Below are 11,482 nucleotides of genomic sequence, written 5' to 3' on the forward strand. Positions count from 1 at the left end.
TATCGTAAATAGTATAAAGGCACTGAGATTAAATATACAAGGCACGGGGTCGGAATAATCGAGCACCAAACGATCGAACGTTCGTTATTCGAGAGTTTACATTATTATCACCGACGTACCTCCATTCGAGGGACTCTTTTCACGGCGTTCGCTACCGATCGGAGTAGTATTGCCTCCATCGAAGCCAGCTCGTCGCGGTTTGCATGATGTTTGGGTCCGAACCACAAAGTGACCAGGAAGGAAGGGGGGTGGAAAGGGTCTCAGTGCACTCGAACTGGTCCTAGATTCGTATCCAAGTTTTCACTTTCCCGCGCGTGTTTCCTGACGGCGACGGTCACTTTTTCACAGAGCAGTTTCCGGCGTCAGCATCGGGTCCCGTTTCTGATCAGACCTCCGTGCTACGCACCGCATGGCGTCCGCGTTGAGAATGAGCGCGGACATCCGATAGATGGGTTAGGTTTCAGCATTTTGCCGCACCACGGAGCGGGACGGGGGGGGGACGAAGCCCCGGAGGGGCGGCGGGGAATTAGGATCTACGAGCGACGGAAAGAACGGGGCAGATAGAGCGAGAAGGAGACAGGGCGACGCGTGTTGTGCGAAGAGCAAGAAGTGGTGGGGATTTTGAGCACGCGCCGCAGCCCCCTCGTTTCTTCTCCCCCGGAACTGAAAAGGGGGACCGTGCACGCCATATGCCGCGAGGGGGGGAGCGCGTGTGCCAGTTGCGTGGACCCGCGCATGTGTACGTGAGCCCTGCGACTGCGCCGCAGCGCGTGCGTTTATCGAGGGAAACTAGGCGCGCGCGAGCGTACGCGACGCGTTGATCCTCGACTACCGGTCCCCTGTTATTTCGAGAGCGAAACAATCCACGGGGACACATAATAGGAAAGCTACGGGAATTTGCGAGGGCGGATTTGTGGATCAGTGGCTCGATTCCTCGGGAAAATTAAAATCGTACGATTTTATTTATTTGATGAAGGGTACGCACCTTTTAAAAAGAAGCATAATTGCATAGAAAATAATGCAGGAGTATATTTTATACATTGTTCTTTTTTCGTAGTCTTTAACAATATTTTGCGTGTATATCTGCAATGGCGGATTTGTGGATCAATGGGAAAATTAAAATCGTACGATTTATTTCAATTTTATTTATTTGATGAAGAGTATACACTCTTTAAAAAGGAGCACAATTGCATAGAAACTTGTGCAGGAGTATATATAATACATTGTTACTTTTACGTAGGTTTTAACAATCTTTTGCGTACATATCTGCAATGGCGGATTTGTGGATCAGTGGGTCGATTCCTCAGGAAAATTAGAATCGTACGATTTATTTCGATTTTATTTATTTGATGAAGGGTGCACACTTTTTAAAAAGAAGTATAATTGCATAGAAAATAATGCAGGAGTATATTTTATACATTGTTCATTTTTCGTAGTCTTTAACAATCTCTTGCATGTATATCTGCAATGGCGGATTTGTGGATCAAGTGGGTCGATTCCTCGGGAAAATTAAAATCGTACGATCTATTTCAATTTTATTTATTTGATGAAGAGTATACACCTTTTAAAAAGGAGCACAATTGTATAGAAAATAATGCAAGAGTATATATTATACATTGTTCTTTTTTCGTAGTCTTTAACAATATTTTGCGTGTATATCTGCAATGGCGGATTTGTGGATCAATGGGAAAATTAAAATCGTACGATTTATTTCGATTTTATTTATTTGATGAAGGACACACACCTTTTAAAAAGGAGCATAATTGCATAGAAAATAATGCAGGAGTATATATTATACATTGTTCTTTTTTCGTAGGCTTTAACAATCTTTTGCGTGTATATCTGCAATGGCGGATTTGTGGATCAATGGGAAAATTAAAATCGTAAGATTTATTTCGATTTTATTTATTTGATGAAGGGTACACACCTTTTAAAAAGGAGCATAATTGCATAGAAACTTGTGCAGGAGTATATATTATACATTGTTCTTTTATCGTAGTTTCTAACAATCTTTTGCGTGTATATCTGCAATGGCGGATTTGTGGATCAATGGGAAAATTAAAATCGTACGATTTCTTTCGATTTTATTTATTTGATGAAGGACACACACCTTTTAAAAAGGAGCATAATTGCATAGAAAATAATGCAGGAGCATATATTATACATTGTTCCTTTTACGTAGGCTTTAACAATCTCTTGTGTGTATATCTGCAATGGCGGATTTGTGGATCAGTGGTTCGATTCCTCGGGAAAATTAAAATTGTACGATTTATTTCGATTTTATTTATCTGATGAAGGGTACACACACTTTAAAAAGGAGCATAATTGCATAGAAACTTGTGCAGGAGTGTATATTATACATTGTTCTTTTTTCGTAGTCTTGAACAATCTATTGCGTGTATATCTGCAATGGCGGATTTGTGGATCAATGGGAAAATTAAAATCGTACGATTTATTCCAATTTTATTTATTTGATGAAGAGTATACACACTTTTAAAAGGAGCACAATTGCATAGAAACTTGTGCAGGCGTATATATTATACATTGTTCCTTTTACGTAGGTTTTAACAATATTTTGCGTGTATATCTGCAATGGTGGATTTGTTGATCAGTGGTTCGATTCCTCGGGAAAATTAAAATCGTACGATTTATTTCGATTTTATTTATTTCATGAGGAGTACAGGAGCATAATTGCATAGAAATTTGTGCAGAGGTATATATTATACATTGTTCTTTTTTCGTAGTTTCTAACAATCTTTTGCGTGTATATCTGCAATGGCGGATTTGTGGATCAGTGGTTCGATTCCTCGGGAAAATTAAAATCGTACGATTTTATTTATTTGATGAGGAGTATACACCCTTTAGAGAGGAGCATAATTGCATAGAAACTTGTGCAGAAGTACACATATATTTTCCATAAAATAGAACATTCGTTCGATGAATTATATTCACTTATAATTAAACTTGAATTATTTGCAATTTTATCGAAATTCAATTACAGTTATACAACATAAATTTTGAATAAAATATAAAATTCATTCGATGCATTTTCGATGAATTGTATTCACTTGTAATTAAACTTGATTTCACTGCAATTTCATCAAGGTTCAACTACAATTATACAAAATATATTTTCAGCAAAATAGAACATTTGTTCACTGAATTATATTTACTTGTAATTGAATTTGATTTGACAGCAATTTCATTAAGATTCAATTACAGTTATGCAATATATATTTTGAATAAATTGTAAAATTCATTCGATGCATTTTCGACGAATTATATTCACTTGTAATTAAACTAGATTTGACTGCAATTTCATCAAAATTCAACTACACTTATAAATATATATTTTCAATAAAATAGATCATTTGTTCGATGAATTATATTTACTTGTAATTGAATTTTAATTTGACAGCAATTTCAGCCCCAATATTTTCAATAAAATCGAACATTCGTTCGATGCATTTTCAATGAATTATATTCACTTGTAATTAAACTTGATTTATTTGCAATTTCATCAAGATTCAACTACACTTATAAATATATATTTTCAATAAAATCGAACATTCGTTCGATGCATTTTCAATGAATTATATTCACTTGTAATTAAACTAGATTTGACTGCAATTTCATCAAGATTCAGCTACAATTATAAATATATATTTTTAATAAAATCGAACATTCGTTCGATGCATTTTCGATGAATTATATTCACTTGTAATTAAACTAGATTTGACTGCAATTTCATCAAGATTCAGCTACACTTATAAATATATATTTTCAATAAAATAGATCATTCATTCGATGAATTATATTTACTTGTAATTGAATTTTAATTTGACTGCAATTTCAGCCCCAATATTTTCAATAAAATGTAAAATTCGTTCGATGCATTTTCGATGAATTATATTCACTTGTAATTAAACTTGATTTGACTGCAATTTCATCAAGATTCAACTACAATTATAAATATATATTTTAAATAAAATAAAAAATCCATTCGTTGCATTTTCGATGAATTATATTTACTTGTAATTAAACTTGATTTAACTGCAATTTCATCAAGGTTCAATTACAGTTATACAACATATATTTTGAATAAAATATAAAATTCATTCGATGTATTTTCGATGAATTATATTCACTTGTAATTAAACTAGATTTGACTGCAATTTCATCAAGATTCAACTGCAGTTATATAAAATATATTTTCAGTAAAATAGAACATTCGTTCGATGAGTTATATTCACTTGTAATTAAACTTGATTTGATAGCAATTTCAACTAGAATATTTCCAATAAAATATAAAATTCGTTCAATGCATTTTCAATAAATTCAAAAAATATTTTCTGCTAGTAAGAATTTATTTCTCAAGAACTCACACAGGAATAGAACCCGTGTCGCAAATTATTATTACAACGAGAACCGTAAGGGATGTTGTCCGTATATTTCACACTATAAATCGAATCTTGCCCCCCTATTATGCAGGGTCGGGCTCTCAGACTTAGGTACACAGAATATAAACTAGATCTAGGCCAAAACCCTCCGAACCTTTCCAGCGATAGAATCGCAAACCCCCCTCACGGATTGTGAGAAAATTTATGTGCCAGTGCGTTTTTACCGACTTGCAATTCACGGCCAGGAACCGTAACTTAATGCAAGAATTATATTTAGAATTAATCAAGAGAACTTTATTCTTCTCGAGTCCCTAAATAACAGACAAAACCTTTCCTAGTGAAAATTCGATTTCCCTGGCAACGCCCCGAAACACGAAACTTCCGCGTCGAAACGATGGTCCTTCTTCCGGTTTCGCGTTAAGAAACTTCCAAAGCCAGAAAAGAGCAAATTTTTATTTTACGATCGTCGATTTAACGCGTTTCGAAGAAAAAACGAAAATAAACTATCATTGCGATTCTCGATCGCGAACGATCGACAGATGTTGTCGAAAAATTGCTTTCGTCTGTGGACGGTTGGCTACACAAAGGGGATCGAGAAAATCGGATCAACGAAATAATCCTTTCTCTTGGCCGAAATCTTTTTAAGCGGGGTAAACTTTTAAACGCGAACTCGGATAAGTGCAGTACGGCCATTCTGTGGAGAAATGCAGATCCGCGAGCTACGTTTCTTCGGCTTAAGTGATCCCGGGGGGATCTGCATAATCCGCGATTGACAGAAATGCCAGATTACGTCGCGGTTACATATTTTTAAACGACACTGACCCAACCGTTTCTGCGTCCAACGATTTTTGCTTGGATCTTCTCTGGCACGCACAATTTCGCGGTAATATTATTCGACATTGAGCGAGGAAAAATCTGCCACCGTTTTATCGCAAAAGATCGCATATTGAACGAGGAAAAGATTTTTAAAGAAATCGAAATGGGGAAGATTTTGACGACTTAAATGCTATGTAAATCTCGAAATTTGCAGTAAATTACTGGAATATATATAGAAGCGAATGATGAGAAATTTATGTATTACAAAAGTGGAATAAAACCTTCGGTAATTGTTAATATAGTGAATGGAAGTTACGTATGGAATTGGCCAGACAGTAAAAATCGTAGATTGTTGGTGATATTATAAAATTGGGGAATCTCTTTTGTTTAACAATGCATGGAAACGATGAGAATGTGGCTTTGTTGTCTTCAGTGTGTTTTAAGCTTTGATTATTTTACAATGATTAAAAAAATGCGACAAATATTAGCTCAACGTGAAATTAATGAAATGATTAATAGAAATAGAAGTACAGTTCAATGTATGATAAAAATGTTACGAAAAAGAGATTGTTAATTTTTGTTATGTAGTAAATAAAGAAGAAGTGAATTATATCTTATGTTCTTAGCTATCTACTGCAAATTTTACGGTTTATTAAATAACATTTATTGAATAAAAATCGACTGAATCGGTAGGTGTTCGATTTTAAGTGACAGTCACTACAGAAAAATGGGGACAATTTTAATGGCGGATTCTAGAGGCCAAAATAAGACGAAAATCAAGAATACCAATTTGTTGATGGAGGCTCCGTTAAAAAGTTATTAACAATTAAATTGAAAAATTTCAAATCGTTCTGGAAAAATTATGTTTGGTTGCAGGGGTGAATTATAAGCATTTTTGGTGAATAGACATACCCTCGAAATCCTACGCATTTTCATGAAAAAAATTCCTAATCGAAAAAGTAATTTATGGCCAAAAATATTGCTCGAAAAATCTTTAAAATGTCATAACTTCTGAACGGATTGAAGGAATTCCATTTTCAAAAAAGCAAACAACGCGTATTTTAGTGGAAAATATGTAGAAATTCTAAAAATATTCAAAAAGTTGATCTTTGACCCCGTAAACTGAAAAAAACCCAACAAAAATGGTCGAATTTTCAAACAACCATAACTCCTACAATTGTGAATATATTTCAATGAAACTTTTTTCTGAAGTAGAGATCATGGATACCTACAAAAAAGTATTAGAAAACATTTCTGTGGAAAGTCAAACAAAATTATTAAAAATGGAAAACGAATTTTTAAGAAAAATCGACAGGGGGTAGGTGTCTAAATTTTTCGACGAAAAAAAAAAATTTCAAATCGTTCTAAAAAAAATATTTTTGGCTCTAGGGGTCAATTACAATCATTTTTGGTGAAGAGTCATATCCCCGAATTCCTACTCATTTCCTAGAAAAAAATTCGAAAATGTGCCTAAATTTTTCGACGAAAATAAAAATTTCAAATCTTTCTAAAAAAAATATTTTTACCTAGAGGGGTCAATTACAATCATTTTTGCTCGATAGACATACCCCTGAAATTCTATCCACTTTGTAGAAAAAAATTCGAAAACGTGTGAAATTTTTCAATAAAATTAAAAAATTTCAAATCGTTCTGGAAAAATTATTTTCGGTTGCAGGGGGCAATTACAATAATTTTTTATGAATAGGCCTACCCCCGAAATCCTACCCACTTTCTAGAAAAAAATTCGTGAATCAATATCAATGTTAAACTATCAAATCAAATTCAATTACAAGTAAATATAATTCAGTGAACAAATGTTCTATTTTACTGAAAATATATTTTGTATAATTGCAGTTGAATCTTGATGAAATTGCAAATAAATCAAGTTCTATTACAAGTGAATATAATTCATCGAAAATGCATCGAATGAATTTTTTATTTTATTGAAAATATATATTTATAATTGTAGTTGAATCTCGATAAAATTGCAAATAAATCAAGTTCAATTAAAATAAATACAATTCATCGAAAATGCATCGAATGTATTTTGTAATTTATTCAATATATATATTTATAATTATAATTGAATCTTGATGAAATTGCAATCAAATCAAGTTTAATTACAAGTGAATATAATTCATCGAAAATTCATCGAATGAATTTTATAATTCATTCAAAATATATATTTATAAGTGCAGTTGCATCTTAATGAAATTGCAAATAAATGAAGTTCAATTAAAATAAATATAATTCATCGAAAATGCATCGAATGAATTTTGTAATTCATTCAAAATATATATTTATAATTGTAGTTGAATCTTGATGAAATTTCAGTAAAATCAACTTTAATTACAAGTAAATATAATTCATCGAAAATACATCGAATGAATTTTATAATTCATTCAAAATATATATTTATAAGTGCAGTTGCATCTTAATGAAATTGCAAATAAATGAAGTTCAATTAAAATAAATATAATTCATCGAAAATGCATCGAATGAATTTTGTAATTCATTCAAAATGTATATTTATAATTGTAGTTGAATCTTAATGAAATTTCAGTAAAATCAACTTTAATTACAAGTAAATATAATTCATCGAAAATACATCGAATGAATTTTATAATTCATTCAAAATATATATTTATAAGTGCAGTTGCATCTTAATGAAATTGCAAATAAATGAAGTTCAATTAAAATAAATATAATTCATCGAAAATGCATCGAATGAATTTTGTAATTCATTCAAAATATATATTTATAATTGTAGTTGAATCTTGATGAAATTTCAGTAAAATCAACTTTAATTACAAGTAAATATAATTCATCGAAAATACATCGAATGAATTTTATAATTCATTCAAAATATATATTTATAAGTGCAGTTGCATCTTAATGAAATTGCAAATAAATGAAGTTCAATTAAAATAAATATAATTCATCGAAAATGCATCGAATGAATTTTGTAATTCATTCAAAATGTATATTTATAATTGTAGTTGAATCTTAATGAAATTTCAGTAAAATCAACTTTAATTACAAGTAAATATAATTCATCGAAAATACATCGAATGAATTTTATAATTCATTCAAAATATATATTTATAAGTGCAGTTGCATCTTAATGAAATTGCAAATAAATGAAGTTCAATTAAAATAAATATAATTCATCGAAAATGCATCGAATGAATTTTGTAATTCATTCAAAATATATATTTATAATTGTAGTTGAATCTTGATGAAATTTCAGTAAAATCAACTTTAATTACAAGTAAATATAATTCATCGAAAATACATCGAATGAATTTTATAATTCATTCAAAATATATATTTATAAGTGCAGTTGCATCTTAATGAAATTGCAAATAAATGAAGTTCAATTAAAATAAATATAATTCATCGAAAATGCATCGAATGAATTTTGTAATTCATTCAAAATGTATATTTATAATTGTAGTTGAATCTTAATGAAATTTCAGTAAAATCAACTTTAATTACAAGTAAATATAATTCATCGAAAATACATCGAATGAATTTTATAATTCATTCAAAATATATATTTATAAGTGCAGTTGCATCTTAATGAAATTGCAAATAAATGAAGTTCAATTAAAATAAATATAATTCATCGAAAATGCATCGAATGAATTTTGTAATTCATTCAAAATGTATATTTATAATTGTAGTTGAATCTTAATGAAATTTCAGTAAAATCAACTTTAATTACAAATGAATATAATTCATCGAAAATGCATCGAATGAATTTTACAATTTATTCAAAATATACATTGCATAACTGTAATTGAATCTTGATGAAATTGCAATCAAATGAAGTTTAATTACAAGCGAATACAATTCATCGAACGACAATTTTATTTTACGAACAATACACATTACATCATGTCGTTCGTGACAAGTTCTAAACTAAAATTTAAATTCCTAAAATTTTTATTCAAACCCAGTTCAACCCTTTCCATTAAAATTCACCATTTTCAAATTCCCTTTCTCTCCTATCAAATTACAAATTCCATCCTCGTCGATTTCACAATATCGAACTTATCAGTCCCAATATAACTGAATTTCGATCTGAAATTGCGATCGATTGCATCCACTATTCTCCGTGCAGCGAAAAGATAGATCCAGATCTAGATCTCGACCTAAAACCAGGGCTGAGGAGGCCCTAGAATTCCCCTGGGAGTGCATAATACGATACACAAAATATATCGAATCGAATAGACTCGGGGGAATGTTTAATCTGTGGAAAAACGAGATCACGAGGAACGATCGAGCACTTTCCAAGGATTATGCACGCGTACGAATCTTAAGATCCTCGACAACAATGCAACCAGCCACGAAATCCACCAGTGGCGCACCGTGGATTTTTTAAGCCAGTCGGTGCAAACGTATAAAGTTATCAAAACCACCGACCAAATAATCGGTATCGATACTCCGCGGATAATACCGAAATTCCTTAATATATACGTGGTGTGAACGAGACCTTAGATCGGATTCTCGTGTTCGTTTCTCTGGATACGTAAATCCGGATGATAATAATTTATCGAAAGACCCTTTTTTACACGACGGGGCCTGTTGCGTTCCGGGTGAATATTTTTCTCGCCGTTTGCGGTGGCGTTCGACGTTTCACGGTGGCAAGAATTAGTCGAGCAGGCCTTTGCAAATTTATTTTGTTTGTTGTCCGGCCCGTGGAACGCTGGATCAACATATTATGCAGCTTTATGGGGCCCATTATGGGACTTTGACACGCGTACGGGTTGATTCTTTTCATACTCGATCGATATTTTCCCAGTTATTAAAACGACGCTACTCCATATTTGATTTTACTCAAAGGAAGAAATCGCCATTTTATAGATAAAAGTTTGAGGCTGGGAACACAAAAATTTAAGATTTATTTATTAAAGAAAGAAATCGCCATTTTATAGATAAAAGTTTGAGGCTGGAAACACAAAAATTTAAGATTTATTTATTAAAGAAAGAAATCGCCATTTTATAGATAAAAGTTTGAGGCTGGGAACACAAAAATTTAAGATTTATTTATTAAAGAAAGAAATCGCCATTTTATAGATAAAAGTTTGAGGCTGGAAACACAAAAATTTAAGATTTATTTATTAAAGAAAGAAATCGCCATTTTATAGGTAAAAGTTTGAGGCTGGAAACACAAAAATTTAAGATTTATTTATTAATTTACTCAAAGAAAGAAATCGCTATTTTATAGATAAAAGTTTGAGGCTGGAAACACAAAAATTTAAGATTTATTTATTAATTTACACAAAGAAAGAAATCGCTATTTTATAGATAAAAGTTTGAGGCTGGGAACACAAAAATTTAAGATTTATTTATTAAAGAAAGAAATCGCCATTTTATAGATAAAAGTTTGAGGCTGGAAACACAAAAATTTAAGATTCATTTATTAATTTACTCAAAGAAAGAAATCGCCTTTTTATAGATAAAAGTTTGAGGCTGGAAACACAAAAATTTAAGATTTATTTATTAATTTACTCAAAGAAAGAAATCGCCATTTTATAGATAAAAGTTTGAGGTTGGGAACACAAAAATTTAAGATTTTTTTATTAATTTAGTCATTGTGACATGTTGTTTTAGTTTTTTGCTGACACGTTTTAATTAACAAACAGGTTATGGATCCAGGATTTTGAAAAAAAAAATGTGTTTAAATTTCTGGAGCAATTCTTTCCTAATATTGTATATATAATTTAATAATTTAATAATTCTAGAGGCCAAGATAAGACGAAAATCAAGAATACCAATTTGTTGATGGAGGCTTCGTTAAAAAGTTATTAACAATTAAATTCAAAAATTTTAAATCGTTCTGGAAAAATTATTTTCGATTCTGGGGTTAATTACAATCATTTTTGGTGAAGGGTCATATCCCCTAAATCCTACTCATTTCCTAGAAAAAAATTCGAGAAGGTGTGAAATTTTTTGACAAAATTAAAAAATTTCAAATCGTTTTGGAAAAATTATTTTCAGTTGCGGGGGTCAATTGCAATCATTTTTGGTGAATAGACATATCCCCGAAATCCTGCGCATTTTCGAGAAAAAAAATTCAGTATAGGCGGAATTTTAAACGTTAATAACTTTTTAATGAAATCTCCATCAATAAATTAATATTCTTGATTTTCGTCTTATTTTGACCTCTAGAATCTCCCATTAAAATTTTTGTCTTTTTGTAACAGTCTTTTTGTAATTTTAAAGATCGTTAAATAAAATCCCAGAAATTTCCCCAATTT

The sequence above is a fragment of the Colletes latitarsis genome, chromosome 13, assembly GCF_051014445.1.
Source record: "Colletes latitarsis isolate SP2378_abdomen chromosome 13, iyColLati1, whole genome shotgun sequence".
Taxonomy (NCBI): domain Eukaryota; kingdom Metazoa; phylum Arthropoda; class Insecta; order Hymenoptera; family Colletidae; genus Colletes; species Colletes latitarsis.